The sequence below is a fragment of the Schistocerca gregaria genome, chromosome 8 (assembly GCF_023897955.1).
Source record: "Schistocerca gregaria isolate iqSchGreg1 chromosome 8, iqSchGreg1.2, whole genome shotgun sequence".
Lineage (NCBI taxonomy): Eukaryota > Metazoa > Arthropoda > Insecta > Orthoptera > Acrididae > Schistocerca > Schistocerca gregaria.
Window position 1 is genome coordinate 461594275 of NC_064927.1, and position 17321 is coordinate 461611595.

The window sequence follows — 17321 nt, forward strand, 5'->3', positions numbered from 1 at the left end:
CACCGAGTCAAACGCTTTCCGGAAGTCAAGGAATATGGCATCCGTCTGGTACCCTTCATCCATGGTTCACAAGATATCATGTGAAACAAGGGTCAGTTGCGTTTCGCAGGAGCGATGCTTTCTAAAGCCGTGCTGATGCATTGACAGCAACTTCTCTGTCTCAAGGAAATTCATTATCTTCGAACTGAGAATATGTTCGAGAATCCTGCAACAAACCGATGTTAAGGATATTGGTCTGTAATTTTGAGGATCCATCATTCTACCCTTCTTATATACAGGCGTCACCTGCGCTTTTTTCCAGTCGCTCGGGACTTTACGTTGGGCAAAAGATTCGCGATAAATGCAAGCTAAGTAAGGAGCCAATGCAGTAGCCTACTCTCTGTAAAACCGAATTGGAATCCCATCAGAACCAGGCGATTTATTTATTTTCATCCCATTCAGTTGCTTCACGTTTTGAGGTGCAACCGACAAAGAAAATTTTCTAAGGCGATATCGATACAGTTTTAAGGGACGACCTAAGCAGACTGCAATTTCATAAACTCGGGAAGAATCACGTGAGAAATGCTAGATCTCTCCGATATGTTTGCACAGACCGATTTTAAATACCGTTAATAGCATGCATTAAATGTCTCTCTAGCCCAAATGAAATACGAAAAGTTAGAAAAAACATTTCCAGTCTAACGTGGGTAAAATGTAGCTCAGTCCAGTCCACATCGAAATCTTCATCTATATCTACACACCTCGTCAGCAAACCACATGGCGGAGGGTAACTTATACCACTACTAGCGTTTTCTTCTCTTGTTGCAATCACGAAAAGAACAAGGGAAAAACGACTGTCTGAGAATCTCCTTAGGAGTCGTAATTTCTCGAATCTCATCTTCTTGGATATTACTCGAAGTATGCATTAGCGGCAGTTGAATCGTTCTGTAGTCGGCCTCAAATGGTGGTTCTCTACATTTTCGCAACAGCGAATTTCGGAAAGAGTGCCGTACTCCCTTCAAAGACTCTCAATTGAATACACGAAGCGTCTCTGCAATACTTGCGTACTAATTGAACCGACAGGAAACAAATCTTGCAGCCCATATTCGAGTTGCCTTTATGTCGTCTATTAATTCGACCTGGTGAAGATCCAGAAAATTCGAACAGTACACAAGAATGGGTCACACTAAGTGTTCTACAAGCCGTCTCCTTTACGTCTGCCATCTATCAATATATTCGCAGAGCAGGCTGAGTTCACATCGCAGGTTACGACAGTACATAGCGACTGAAATAGTTCCTATAACGGGACTAGCAGTGAGATTTAAATTCGTAATGGCAAGGTTACCCACATTGTTGGCAATAGAACTATTACTGATGAACGTGTACCACATTATGCTATATTCAAGTCAAATAAATGTTCATGTAAATAAAGAACCGTATTAATTTGTCCCCTTTACGATTGGTAACTTTTCACCTAAAATATTATTTTTTCGTACAATGCACCGTTTTCCAGATATTTAGTTGGCTTAAGTTAAAGGAGTTTAGTTCAGATACTATACATCGGTGACTCACTGTGTATGTCGGGTTAAATGTAAGAGATGGTCGTAGGGGCCGTAACTTTGCTGGCAAAAATAAATACTTACGAATAAATGAGTAAGCACAAGATGAACATAGTGGCAACTTCAACCAACTCCCTCTCCCATACAATAAGATTCGCCGGGATGTTTACCCCGCCTACCAGTAGTAACTCTTTCCCGCCTATCCCACTCCACGCCTCCTCTCCATCCATCCCATCCGCATCCTCTTGCAAGCACAGCCCTACTAACACGACCCACTACTCCTCACCCTCTGTTTTTTCCCAACTCAGCTCCTGCCTCTTATCTCCATAGTTTACCTATCTAAAACACCCCTATCTTACTACCCACACCCTTCAACCCTAAGGAATATACCGGGTGGTTATAATTAAACTTTCTCTATTTAACATGTTAAAAAACGGGAACTAATTAACATACGAGTATCAGACTTGTTAGCATTAGTGTCCAGAAGATGGCTTCATGATTCCCATACGTCACAGCGCCACCGTCCAATAGCAGCTATGGCCACTAGGTGTCGTGATCAGTCATCGTGAGGCATGGTCTCGCACGCCTGACCAGTCGCCGAGGACTTGTTGACGTCTCAACATGAGCTTGGACAAAAGTAACAGGTTCAAATGGTTCAAATGGCTTCGAGCACTACGGGACTTAACTTCTGACGTCATCAGTCCCCTAGAACGTGGAACTACTTAAACCTAACTAACCTAAGGACATCACACACTTCCATGCCCGAGGCAGGATTCGAACCTGCGACCGTAGCGGTCGCGCGGTTCTAGACTGTAGCGCCTAGAACCGCTCGGCCACTCCGGCCGGCAAAGTAGCAGGGAATTGTTAGTAAATCTCTATAATCAAAACAACAGTGTTGCCGCTGCTGCTGCAATTCGAGAATCTCGCCGGCAGAAAGGATTACGGGAGGCTCCTCTTTCTCCACGTGCTTTGGAGAGCATGTTGAAGAAATTAGAATCAAGTGGAGATTTGGGGGTCGCTCTGGGAAGAGGACGACGACCGGTTGCACCACATTTGGTTGACGAAATCGCTGTTGCTAAGGCAGACAACGCTGGGCGCAATCCCCGTTCGTCAGGCAGTGCGCGTGCTGTGTCACGACAGTTAACATCCTGTGGCCCGTTATAGGGAAGGTGCTTCGAACCATTGTCAATTAGTATCAGTACAAGAGCCGTATCGTATAGCAGCTTGCACCACAGGACGAACAGCGATGTGTTGACTTCGCTCTGCCCTTCTCCCAAGGACTGAAGTTGACGAGGGCTGGCCTTGGACCATCATGTAACCAGACGGTGCTCACTTTTCTCTGACGAGTGAGGTGAATACAGAGAATTGCCGAGTGTGGGAATCTTCACCTCCAGTCACTGTGCATGAAGTTGCTCTGTATGATGAACATATCACCGTATGGTGTGGCTTCGTGGATACGGTTATCATTGGCCCATTCCTTTTTGAACAGGTTGGCGCTCAAGGATCAAAGACGAGCAGTATGACTGGCCAATGTTAATGCGATACCTTTCCCCACCATGTTATATCCGTCCTACAGAAGAGAGACGCATTAAAGTCGTCAGCTTTCATGCAGTTCGCCTCCTTTTACGAAACACATTTGAAATCGATCGAGTGTGTCAGTCGATCGTGATTTCGGATTGTGGGACTACCAGAAGTACAGGGTTACCAGGGGAACATTGACGTACGTGGTGATCTGAAGCGCAGCATATCAAGAGAGGTAGCCAGCATAGCAACGGATATACTTATTTCTGCTGTGCATAATGCAAGAGTGCGCTTTCGGGCTCATCTGGGCACTAATAGTAATGGTAATTATGTACCGTGGTAAAACATTAAAAGAGCTTCAAGTGATCACCATCTGAAATTTTCGGAAACTGAAGTTTTATGTACTATGGCGAACTATTATCCAACATGGGGATAGATTCAACAGAAAAGAGGAAGCCATGAAACTCATGTATGGACACTGGCGATATAGAATAAAAAATAAAAATAAAAAATAAAATGGTTCAAATGGCTCTGAGCACTATGCGACTTAACGTCTGAGGTCATTAGTCCCCTAGAACTAAGAACTACTTAAACCTAACTAACCTAAGGACATCACACACATTCATGCCCAAGGCAGGATTCGAAACTCCGACTGTAGCGGTCGCACAGTTCCAGACTGTAGCGCCTAGAACCGCTCGGCCACTCCGGCCGGCGCTATAGAATCGATGAGAAGTTTTTACCTTTCACGTACTATGATCTATAGTTACGTTTTATCTTTGACAAGGTTTATCTCTGCTATCACGTGAAATCCAGACCACGCCCACTTTCGACAGTATTTAGGCCGCTCTTCGAAGCAAGACTAAGCACAACAAGGAGCACCTCCAAAGATGTCCAACGTAGCCTTGGACGAAACGACAGGGTTAGAAGCGTTCCATGAACCACGGCATAACCCGGAAGAATTCTCAGCAGCTGAAACCTCCTGCCTTGAAAGCCTTCATTGTATGTTTCAATTGAATTGATTCTGCACTATTTCTCTTCCCCATGTCCTTGGCTTTAATCCTACCAAATTTGGTAATCGTACGGTAATTAGTTTCCGTGTTATAGTTTGTTAATTAGGGAGAGTTTAACTATAGCCACATGGTACTGTCTTCACCAGCAATACCTGTCACAGTAGTATAGGTCATCCGGATTTTAAGTGACAGTGCTGTAATTCCGTGCTTGTAGCTGAAGAATTTCCCCTTCGTGCAATGTGTTCTTGAAACGTTATTTGTAACTGTCTATTATGATTTTTGATTTAAAATAGAAAAGAACCCCAAAACCACAAGTCATATTTGTATTTCCTGCTGTAAAATTTTTAATTCTTCTGGCTGAAGAGCGGAGAACTGCACAGCTGACAGTCCACCGCCACCCGTATGGGGCGAGGAGGATGAAGAAGAGAGAAAAAAGAAAACCGTAGCAGCAGAAACTAAGGCCTGGTGCTCCCTCATTTCCTGGATGAAAATCTGGTTTTGCGGACGGACAGGCAGAATGGAGTTTTCCTGGAAATAAAACGAATGCTAAGAGGAAACAAAACCAACGGCACCTGCCAGAGGTGAGACTGGGAGGAAAGAGCAGTGAAAGCGGACGCTTCCAGCCTTCCGGATAAATTAGGCGCTGCGGGCGACGCCCGGCGTCCAATAGTCGTTAGTCAAGCGGCGGGATCTGCCCCCGGTTCGAAACAAGCGCTCTCTCTCTCTCTCTCCCTCTCTGTCTCCCCCCTCTCCACCCCCACCCACTGAGAGCTCTATCCTGCCGCCTGCTCCTCAGTCCAATCTGCGAGCAGCGCCCCTCGCCGAGGCTGAGTCCGCAGCCTCTCCCAGAGGCGTTCTTCTCTTCCGCTTCCGCCCCCGCTCCGCTCGCTGCCGCCGCTCTTTTCGGGCCACTCGCCCCGATATTTATTTTCTGTCTCCAGAGGACTGCGGCCGCCCGCCATTCTTCAAGTTCGACAACGCCTCGGGCGGGCAAAGTAGCTGCGAACGCGAGGCCGGTATCCGCCAGCGCCACAGGGCACAGCGGCGGCATCCTGCACTACTGGGTTCCTAGCGACATCTTTGTCATCACTTTCCGCGTGGTTACAATGCAATTGCGGCTGCTCACAGAGGTCCTGTGTCGGCTGCGATTAGTATACAGCAGCGAAACTTGGTAGATAATCTAGTGTGTTAAAGCGGCATCGATTTATACAGGGGAAAACGCCACCAGCTGCAAATCTGGCGCTGTGAATGCAAGAAAAGCGTATAGAAATGTTTTCGTATGTGTTGGATCAGAAACGAGATATGGCCAGAAAAGGACAGACCAGTGAGAAATTTATGCCGTTATTTTACGCTACTGGCCATCAAAATTGCTACACCACGAATAAATGTAGATGATAAACGGGTATTCATTGGACAAATATGCTATACAGAACTGACATATGATTACATAGTCACGCAATTTGGGTGCATAAATCCTGACAAATCAGTACCCAGAACACCACCTCTGGCCGTAATAGCGGCCTTGATACGGCTGGGCATTGCGTCAAAAAGACTTTGGATGGCTTGCACAGGTACAGGTGCCCATGCAGCTTCAACACGATACCACAGTTCATCAAGAGTAGTGACTGGCGTATTGTGACGAGCCAGTTGCTCGGCCACCATTGACCAGACATTTTCAATTGGTGAGAGATCTGGAGAATGTGCTGGCCAGGGCAGCAGTCAAACATTTTCTGCACCAGAAAAGCATGTACGGGACCTGCAACATGCGGTCGTGCGTTATCCTGCTGAAATGTAGGGTTTCGCAGGGGACGAATGAAGGATAGAACCACAGGTCGTAACACATCTGAAATGTAATGTCCACTGTTCAAAGTGCCGTCAATGTGAACAAGAGGTGACCGAGACGTGTAACCAATGGCACCCCATACCATCATGCCGGCTGATATGCTAGTATGGCGACGATGAATACACGCGTCCAATGTGCGTTCAGTGCGATGTCGCCAAACATGGATGCGACCATCATGATACTGTAAACAGAACCTGGATTCATCCGAAAAAATGATGTTTCGCCACTCGTGCACGTAGGTTCGTCGTTGAGTTCACCATCGCAGGCGCTCTGTGATGCAGCGTTAAGGATAAAGACAGCCATGGTCTCCGAGCTGATAGTCCATCATGCTCAAACGTCGTCGAACTGTTCCTGAAGATCGTTGTTGTCTTGCAAACGTCCCCATCTGTTGACTCAGGGATCGAGACGTGGTTGCACGATACGTTCAGCCATGCGGATAAGATGCCTGTCATCTCGACGGCTAGTGATACGAGGCTGTTGAGATCCAGCACGGCGTTCCGTATTACCCTCCTCAACCCACCGATTCCATATTCTGCTAACAGTCATTGGATCTCGACCAACGCGAGGAGCAATGTCGCGATACGACAAACCGCAATCGCGATAGGCTACAATCCGACCTTCATCAAAGTCGGAACGTGATGGTGCGCTTTTCTCCTCCTTACACGAGGCATCACAACAACATTTCACCAGGCTAGTCCGGTCAACTGCTGTTTGTGTATGAGAAATCTGTTGCAAACTTTCCTCATGTCAGCACGTTGTACGTGTCGCCACCGGCGCCAACCTTGTGTGAATGATCTGAAAAGCTAATCATTTGCATAACACAGCATCTTTTTCCTGTCGATTAAATTTCCCCTCTGTAGCACGTCGTCGTCGTCGTGTATCAGTTTTAATGACCAGTAGTGTATTATTAACAGCAATTATACAATTTGAGCACCAGAGACGAAGAGATGAAGCACTGCGCCAGATTTGCACATGGCGGTCAAAATTGGGAACATTTGTTTTCGGTACGAATCTTTTCCACATTAACACCTTAACACATATACCAAATTTCGCAGCTCTACGATAATTACAGCCCACACTGCAACCCCTTACCAGAAATGCAGTACATGTTCTTTTATGTACATCGTCTTTGCTGTACCTATACCTAACAATCAATACATACCTTTGTCCTTTTGGATTTCAGTGGGATTATTGTAGCGGAAAACACCGATGCTAGCTGTTAACGTCACGTGGGACACTAAACATAACAAAAGTTGGGTTGTGATTATTACTACCATTATTACTATTACGTACTCCACATGAAATATGATCACTTTAATCATTGGTACAATCACAAGGGGTGGAACAATATGTGGAAATACTGTGCATTCCTGAACATAAATGCAGACAACGGCGGAGCCTGCAGGTTGCGCTGTTGTGTATTTGATCACGAACGGTGCTCGTGCACTGTTCTCAATACGTTGCAAGTATCAGTTGTGATCAGGGCAAGTGTTATGTGTAGGTGTGAGTGCATCATGTCGGAGCTAAGTGGATTCTAACGTGAGCACATTGTTGGTGCTCGTATGATGAATGCTTCCGCAACAAAGGTGGGCAAAGTAATCGATATTTCAGGAGGCATCGTGTCGAAGATACAGGGTGTTTCAAAAATGACCGGTATATTTGAAACGGCAATAAAAACTAAACGAACAGCGATAGAAATACACCGTTTGTTGCAATATGCTTGGGACAACAGTACATTTTCAGGTGGACAAACTTTCGAAATTACAGTAGTTAAAATTTTCAACAACAGATGGCGCTGCAAGTGATGTGAAAGATATAGAAGACAACGCAGTCTGTGGGTGCGCCATTCTGTACGTCGTCTTTCTGCTGTAAGCGTGTGCTGTTCACAACGTGCAAGTGTGCTGTGGACAACATGGTTTATTCGTTAGAACACAGGATTTTTCTGGTGTTGGAATTCCACCGCCTAGAACACAGTGTTGTTGCAACAACACGAAGTTTTCAACGGAGGTTTAATGTAACCAAAGGACCGAAAAGCGATAAAATAAAGGATCTGTTTGAAAAATTTCAACGGACTGGGAACGTGACGGATGAACATGCTGGAAAGGTAGGGCGACCGCGTACGGCAACCATAGAGGGCAACGTGCAGCTAGTGCAGCAGGTGATCCAACAGCGGCCTCGGGTTTCCTTTCGCCGTGTTGCAGCTGCGATCCAAATGACGCCAACGTCCACGTATCGTTTCATGCGCCAGAGTTTACACCTCTGTCCATACAAAATTCAAACGCGGCAACCCCTCAGCGCCGCTACCATTTCTGCACGAGAGACATTCGCTAACGATATAGTGCACAGGATTGATGACGGCGATATGCATGTGGGCAGCATTTGGTTTACTGACGAAGCTTATTTTTACCTGGACGGCTTCGTCAATAAACAGAACTGGCGCATATGGGGAACCGAAAAGTCCCATGTTGCAGTCCCATCGTCTCTGCATCCTCAAAAAGTACTGGTCTGGGCCGCCATTTCTTCCAAAGGAATCATTGGCCCATTTTTCAGATCCGAAACGATTACTGTATCACGCTATCTGGACATTCTTCGTGAATTTGTGGCGGTACAAGCTGCCTTAGACGACACTGCGAACACCTCGTGGTTTATGCAAGATGGTGCCCGGCCACATCGCACTGCCGACGTCTTTAATTTCCTGAATGAATATTTCGATGTTCACGTGATTGCTTTGGGCTATCCGAAACATACAGGAAGCGGCGTGGATTGGCCTCCGTATTCGCCAGACATGAACCCTGTGACTTCTTTCTGTGGGGACACTTGAAAGACCAGGTGTACCGCCAGAATCCAGAAACAATTGAACAGCTGAAGCAGTATACCTCAGCTGCATGTGAAGCCATTCCGCCAGAAACGTTGTCAAAGGTTTCGGGTAATTTCATTCAGAAACTACGCCATATTATTGCTACGCATGGTGGATATGTGGAAAATATCGTACTATAGAGTTTCCCAGACCGTAGCGCCATCTGTTGTTGACAATTGTAACTACTGTAATTTCGAAAGTTTGTCTGCCTGAAAATGTACTTTTGTCCCAAGCATATTGCAACAAACGGTATATTTCTATCGCTGCTCGTTTAGTTTGTATTGCCGTTTCAAATATACCGGTCATTTTTGAAACATCCTGTACATACCGCATACAGCAAAAGTGGAAATACGTCATCTACGAAGTCAAAACGCGGACGAAAGTGTGTGTTGAGTGATCGTGACATACAGTCATGTAGCGGATTGTGACGAAAAATAAGAGGACGACAGCTGCGAAAGTGACTGTAGAAGTGAAAGTCACGTTCTCGATCTCTGTGAGCACCAAAACAGCACGAAGGGAGCTCCAGATGCAGGGAACTGCAAGGTCGAGGTGGAACTCCAAAACCACTCAACACTAAGACAAATGTCCGTAAATAGAAAACTTGGTGCTCAAGTCATAAAATTGAGACTGTTGGCAGAATGGAAGAGAGTCATTTAGGCGGATGAGTAGTTTCCAACTAATGGACGAGTTTACATCGCAAAAGTGAAACATGATGCTCTTTCGGTGGTGACAGTGGCAGCCATATCGTGATATTCCATGGGCCCTGTGGGAAGTCGTAAAGGTCGTATTACATCCAAGGATTATGCAACCATTTTCCCTGTTCATGTGCATCCCATAGTGCAATGTTTGTTACCCGACGGTGGTGCTGTGTTGCAAGACAACACAGCACCTGTTCAAGCTGTTCACATCATCCCAGACTGGTTTTGCGAGCTCGTGGAATATGCTGTCGCATCCTCCCCTGGCCACCACAATCACCATAGCACGATATTACTGAACTTACTTTTGGAGAGAAGGGCGCGTGATCGCCATCAGCTTCCATCGTTGTTACCGGAACTTGTCACTATTTTCCAGGAATCCCCTCGTAAACTATACAGCACCTGTAGTTATTCATTTCGAGAGAAGCGGAAGCTCATTCGAAAGCCATCCGATTTCATACACTGAATTTGCCATTGTACTGTGTTGTATTTCTGTGTTTCCAGAGCCGGCCGGAGTGGCCGAGTGGTTCTAGGCGCTACAGTCTGAAACCGCGCGACCGCTACGGTCGCAGATTCGAATCCTGCCTCGGGCTTGGATGTGTGTGATGTCCTTCGGTTAGTTAGGTTTAAGTAGTTCTAAGTTGTAGGTGACTGATGATCTCATCAGTTGAGTTCCATAGTGCTCAGAGCCATATGAAACATTTTTTGTGTTTACATATTTTTGTCCTCCATCCGTTCACAGTTATTGTTATTATTATTATTTCTACTGGTATGTGTTGCCCGTATACTACACATATTGCAAACCGCTCAGCCATGGTCTAGAGGGCCGGCACAGTAGCTCAGCGTGTTTGGTCAGAGGGTCAAATGCCCTCTGTAATAAAAAAACTGAGTCAATCGATCAACAACGAACATAAATGGATGTCTTACGACGTCCGCCCCGAGCAGATGCAACGAACAAACGCGACCAAAATCAGATAAAAAAAAAGGGTAGCGTCTTCGATACATAATCACAATGTCTTCGGTCCCGGGTTCGATCCCCGCCACTGCCTAAATTTTGATAAATAATCAGCATTGGCGGCCGAAGACTTCCGGCATAAGAAGTCAGCCTCATTCTGCCAACGGCCTTGTCAAAGAGGGCGGAGGAGCGGATAGAGGTTCAGGGCATTCTCTTGTCCTAGGGGTGGGAAATTGCCCCTAAAGGCGGAAGAATCAGCAATGATCAACGACATGAGAATGCATAAGGCAATGGAAACCACTGAATTAAAGACACGTAACGTGTATCCACAGGACACGGGCCTGTAGTTGAAGAAGTGTCATGATGATTGGCAAAAGATTCCGGAATAGTCCTCCATTCGGATCTCCGGGAGGGGACTGCCAAGGGGGAGGTTACCATGAGAAAAAGATTGAATAAGCAACGAAAGGATAATGTTCTACGAGTCGGGGCGTGGAATGTCAGAAGCTTGAACGTGGTAGGGAAACTAGAAAATCTGAAAAGGGAAATGCAAAGGCTCAATCCAGATACAGTAGGGGTCAGTGAAGTGAAGTGGAAGGAAGACAAGGATTTCTGGTCAGATGAGTATCGGGTAATATCAACAGCAGCAGAAAGTGGTATAACAGGTGTAGGATTCGTTATGAATAGGAAGGTCGGGCAGAGGGTGTGTTACTGTGAATAGTTCAGTGACCGGGTTGTTCTAATCAGAATCGACAGCAGACCAACACCGGCAACAATAGTTCAGGTATACATGCCGACGTCGCAAACTGAAGATTAACAGATAGAGAAAGTGTATGAGGATATTGAAAGGGTAATGCAGTATGTAAAGGGGGACGAACATCTAATAATCATGGGCGACTGGAATGCAGTTGTAGGGGAAGGAGTAGAAGAAAAGGTTACAGGAGAATATGGGCTTGGGTCAAGGAATGAAAGAGGAGAAAGACTAATTGAGTTCTGTAACAAGTTTCAGCTAGTAATAGCGAATACCCTGTTCAAGAATCACAAGAGGAGGAGGTATACTTGGAAAAGGCCGGTAGATACGGGAAGATTTCAATTAGATACATCATGGTCAGACAGAGATTCCGAAATCAGATACTGGATTGTAAGGCGTACCCAGGAGCAGATATAGACTCAGATCACAATGTAGTAGTGATGAAGAGTAGGCTGAAGTTCAAGACATTAGTCAAGAAAAATCAATACGCAAAGAAGTGGGATTCGGAAGTTCTAAGGAATGACGAGATACGTTTGAAGTTCTCTAACGCTATAGATACAGCAATAAGGAATAGCGCAGTAGGTAGCACAGTTGAAGAGGAATGGACATCTCTAAAAAGGGCCATCACACAAGTTGGGAAGAAAAACATAGGTACAAAGAAGGTAGCTGCAAAGAAACCATGGGTAACAGTAGAAATAGTTCAATTGATTGATGAAAGGAGGAAGTACAAACATGTTCCGGGAAAATGAGGAATACAGAAATACAAGTCGCTGAGGAATGAAATAAATGAGAAGTGCAGGGAAGCTAAGACGAAATGGCTGCAGGAAAAATGTGAAGACATCGAAAAAGATATGATTGTCGGAAGGACAGACTCAGAATACAGGAAAGTCAAAACAACCATTGGTGACATTAAAAGCAACGGTGGTAACATTAAGAGTGCAACGGGAATTCCACTGTTAAATGTAGAGGAGAGAGCAGATAGGTGGAAAGAATACATTGAAAGCCTCTATGAGGGTGAAGATTTGTCTGATGTGATAGAAGAAGAAACAGGAGTCGATTTGGAAGAGATAGGGGATCCAGTATTAGAATCGGAATTTAAAAGAGCTTTGGAGGACCTACGGTCAAATAAGGCAGAAGGGATAGATAACATTCCATCAGAATTTCTAAAATCATTAGTGGAAGTGGCAACAAAACGACTATTCACGTTGGTGTGTAGAATATATGAGTCTGGCGACATAGCATCTGACTTTCGGAAAAGCATCATCCACATAATTCCGAAGACGGAAATAGTTGACAAGTGCGAGAATTATTGCACAATCAGCTTAACAGCTCATGCATCGAAGCTGCTTACAAGAATAATATACAGAAGAATGGAAAAGAAAATTAAGAATACGCTAGGTGACGACCAGTTTGGCTTTAGGAAATGTAAAGTCACGAGAGAGGCAATTCTGACGTTACGGCTAATAATGGAAGCAAGGCTAAAGAAAAATCAAGACACATTAATAGGATTTGTCGACCTGGAAAAATCGTTCGGCAATATAAAACGGTGCAAGCTGTTCGAGATTCTGAAAAAAGTAGGGGTAAGCTATAGGGAGAGACGGGTCTTATACAATATGTACAACAACCAAGAGGGAATAATAAGAGTGGACGATCAAGAACGAAGTGCTCGTATTAAGAAGGGTGTAAGACAAGGCTTAGCCTTTCGCCCCAACTGTTCAATCTGTACATCGAGGAAGCAATGATGGAAATAAAAGAAAGGTTCAGGAGTGGAATTAAAATACAAGGTGAAAGGAAATCAATGATACGATTCGCTGATGACATTGCTATCCTGAGTGAAAGTGAAGAAGAATTAAATGATTGCTGAACGGAATGAACAGTCTAATGAGTACACAGTATGGTTTGAAAGTAAATCGGAGAAAGACGAAGGTAATGAGAAGTAGTAGAGATGAGAACAGCTAGAATCTTAACATCAGGATTGATGGTCATGTAGTCAATGAAGTTAAGGAATTCTGCTACCTAGGCAGTAAAATAACCAATGACGGACGGAGGAAGGAGGACATCAAAAGCAGACTCACTATGGCAAAAAAAAGCATTTCTGTCCAAGAGAAGTCTACTAATATCAAATACCGGAAGAAATTTCTGATGATGTACGTCTGGAGTACAGCATTCTATGGTAGTGAAACATGAACTGTGGGAATACCGGAACAGAAGGGAATCGAAGCATTTGAGATGTGGTGCTAGAGACGAATGTTGAAAATTAGGTGGACTGATAAGGTAAGGAATGAGGAGGTTCTACTCAGAATCGGCGAGGAAAGGAATATGTGGAAAACACTGAGAAGGAGGAGGGCAGGATGATAGGACATCTGCTAAGACATGAGGGAATGACTTCCATGGTACTAGAGGGAGCTGTAGAGGGCAAAACCTGTAGAGGAAGACAGAGATTGGAATACGTCAAGCAAATAATTGAGGACGTAGGTTGCAAGTGCTACTCTGAGGTGAAGAGGTTAGCACAGGAAAGGAATTCGTGGCGGGCCGCATCAAACAAGTCAGCAGACTGATGACCGAAAAAAAAGAAAAAAAAAGAAAAACTTACTAATTATCTCTGGTTTGACTTGAAAGGGGGTGCCTGAAGGCTGTTATCCTAGTCCTCTAACAGCCCAACAATGGAATAATCCAATCTGACATCATGCTTTTCACACAATAGAAATACTCTGAAAAAAATATGGTATTATAATTCAAACTGTTAAGAAAGATTTTTGTTATCGGTCGAATTTCTTCATTTCTGCTGCACACAGAACCGCAAAGAACAACGGTATCTGAAGTCCTCTCTGTCTTTCAACGGGAATCGAGAAATGAGCAGAAGCAACTGCGAGCAGAGGCATAGCCCCTTTTGGTGCAGGGAGCGCTTAAGCTAAGGCCGGCCACGGCATGCCAAACTGCAGTCGAGCACGAAATATGGTCCGCGTTTGGGACGAGAGCTCGCCTGTAAACGCCGGGATAGTTCCTTTGAAAGGTCACGGTCAATTTCCTTCCCAACCCTTCCCTAATCTGATGCGACCGATGACCTCGCTGTTTGGTTCCCTCCCACAAATCAACTAACCAACCAAAGCCGGACCGTCTCGGCTCTGCTCTGCATTTGTCTTTAAATACTCGGTGCAGCGCGACGTTGCATTATCACTGCAGTGCAGAATATTTCGGTGGGCAAAACTTTGTTGAATTTGGCAGTTCGTGTTGTCACCGTTGTTTAACCTTCGCTTTGTCCGCCCCCGGTAGCTGAGTGATCAGCGTGGCAGATGGCATTCCTAAGGGCCCGGGTTTGATTCCCGGCTGGGTCGGAGATTTTCTCCTCTCAGGGACTGGGTGTTGTGTTATCATTATCATCACCATTTCATCCCCATCGACGCCCAAGTCGCCGAAGTGGCGTTAAATCGAAAGACTTGCTCCCGGCGAACGGTCTATCCGACGGAAGGCCCTAGTCACACGACATTTACATTTTTACCCTTCGCTATCTGTTCTTGGTATATAACCAAATCACGGGTCTAGCACCTGTTTCCACAAAAGGAGATGAATAAGAATTCTCCGTATGTGTTATGCGATGTATTGGGTCGCTGTAAACAAGCCTTCGCTGCTTGAGATGAACCGCATAATAAAAAAAAAAATATGATAGTAGAGCAATGACACATTGTGGAAGCATTTACAGGTTTGGTTCCTATTCCTTTTTTGTAATATTTCCGTGTGCTAAATTTCAGTTTATTACGTTGGCGCGTGACGATGTTTTCGATCTCCAGGGTCGTATTTAGTTTATTTTTATTTAAAGCTGCGAGGACGAGTCCCAAAATTCATTAAAATCTATTGAAACAGTCATAGCGGACGTTACGTAGCTTGACATCGTCGTAAATTGTTTATTCGCAAGCCCTGTTCTTAAGCAAGCTCAGTCTAATTCGGTGAACAAACCCTATTTCTTTTTAATTAGAATCAATTTCGAGCACTCCGAATTGAAAATAAATGTCTTGACGCTTTATGTTCGTCTTAGTTAAGTTTTCATGTCAGATTACACGAGGAAAGTCAGAAAGGTTGCTGCAATGTAGTCGATGAAATTCTGCAAATAAATGACAGTCAGCCGATCGCTCTGTGCTCCAATTGGAATGGAAATTGTTTAACTGCTCTTGAATTGAGACTGGCTTCAAAATTATAATAAATGCAGTCTAGTATTTTTAAATCAGCCAGCTTCAGATGTAAAATCGCTACACTCCAGTAATTGCACATATTAAAAATCCATAAATAACGAGGCTGAACCAGAGATTACTTTTGATTCTGTTTTATTTCGTACCTCGTACAAAACGAGACTTTCTCAAATAACACACTTCAACAATAAACATAAATGTAACGGAGATCTAACTGAGAGAGAGCTAATAGAACAGAAGAAATCGCTGCGGTCTAAAATATATACTTACACTACTAAAAACAAAATACTAAAAATGTAACACCTACTTGTTATTCTGAAGCGCTTATCTTCCTTGAAAAATCAAAAATATTTTATTATATTAATAAACTTATAAATTTCAAGCAAAAATTTACACAATAACTCATCAAAACGAATTATATAAAAATAAATATTTCAATAACTGTGCTACGACAAAATGACTTCAAAGGACAAACAGAAAGAAATGAATAAATCGTTAAAAGAAACACATTTTAATATCCACATTAGAGGGTAATTTCTGTTAACTGTTTACTGTGTGTACGTTGAAAGTTACAAAGGTTGCTCAATATGACGAACGTCTACACTCGCCCGCATCTCGTGGTCGTGCGGTAGCGTTCTCGCTTCCCACGCCCGGGTTCCCGGGTTCGCTCCCCGGCGGGGTCAGGGATTTTCTCTGCCTCGTGATGGCTGGGTGTTGTGTGCTGTCCTTAGGTTAGTTGGGTTTAAGTAGTTCTAAGTTCTAGGGGACTGATGACCATAGATGTTAAGTCCCATAGTGCTCAGAGCCATTTGAACCATCTACACTCAAGACATCCTAGAACCGCACTAGAGAATATAGGAAAATTGTTCGCAGCACTTTTAGAACGGTGGATCATGGAATGTTTAGATGTCGTGAAAGTGCGCGTTCACAACTCGAAAATGTCAGTTTGCATCTAGCCTTCTCAGCCATGTAAATAGTGAGTTTTTCAGTAATTTGTGGTGCAATTGGTCTTTCCCAGCAATAATTCACAAATCATTACTTAATTCAAACTTTCGAATCATGTTCTTCAATACTAGTGCAGGAAGAGGACCTTTCCGTATTCCTTTAATGCATCAATACCCGCGAAGAGAAACAGTGCTGTTGCTGTCGTTTTGTTAAGAAAGATTTAACGAGTAAAACCCTGTTCTCCTTTTCCAGATCATGGTGACTGGCTATAAGTGTAATCCACAGTGATGCTTGCATTTGAACACTACGCCGGTATCGGCACATAATTGAAAATCATGACACTAACAACGCAAATCATGTACCACATAGTGTGTACATCATTCCTGTACGTTATTCCTTTTACGTCATTCATTGTTCTCTACATCAAGAGGCATATCGCGCTAAATTTGCACGCATGAAGCACGTGATGAAACTGATGTTACGAATAGCAAATTTTCTGAAGTCACATATGTTGTTCCGTTGTGAGTTACAACAGTTTTCGACGAAATTGAACGAAAAGTGTGGAAACTTGGTGCACATTCTAAGAAAACGCGCAGAACGAAGAACTATCCGAATGGGACGGAAACCTTCAAAATAATGAGTTGGTTAGAAGACCGTGCCCGTAACGCTCCAAATTGTCAATTCGTGAGAGATGAAGCGAACTTGCTGGCCAAGGTGGGATTTGGCAAGCATGAAGACAAGCAGGAGAAACTCTAGCCTTGTGCAGGCGGGAATTATCTAGCTGAGATGTGAGACATGGTGGCTTGTCATGAAGGACAACAAAACTATGCGTAGAATGACATCGACGAACCGCTATGCTGTAAATGGTAAGAAGAAATTTCTAGTGAAAATTACTTATCAACATTTTTTTCCAGATTAACAAATAATTAAACCTTCTTTTAATTTCTGAGGTTTCTAAATACAGATATAAAATAGTGGACGTGGTACTACACCTATTTTTCAGTGAGAAATGATATAGCGCAGTT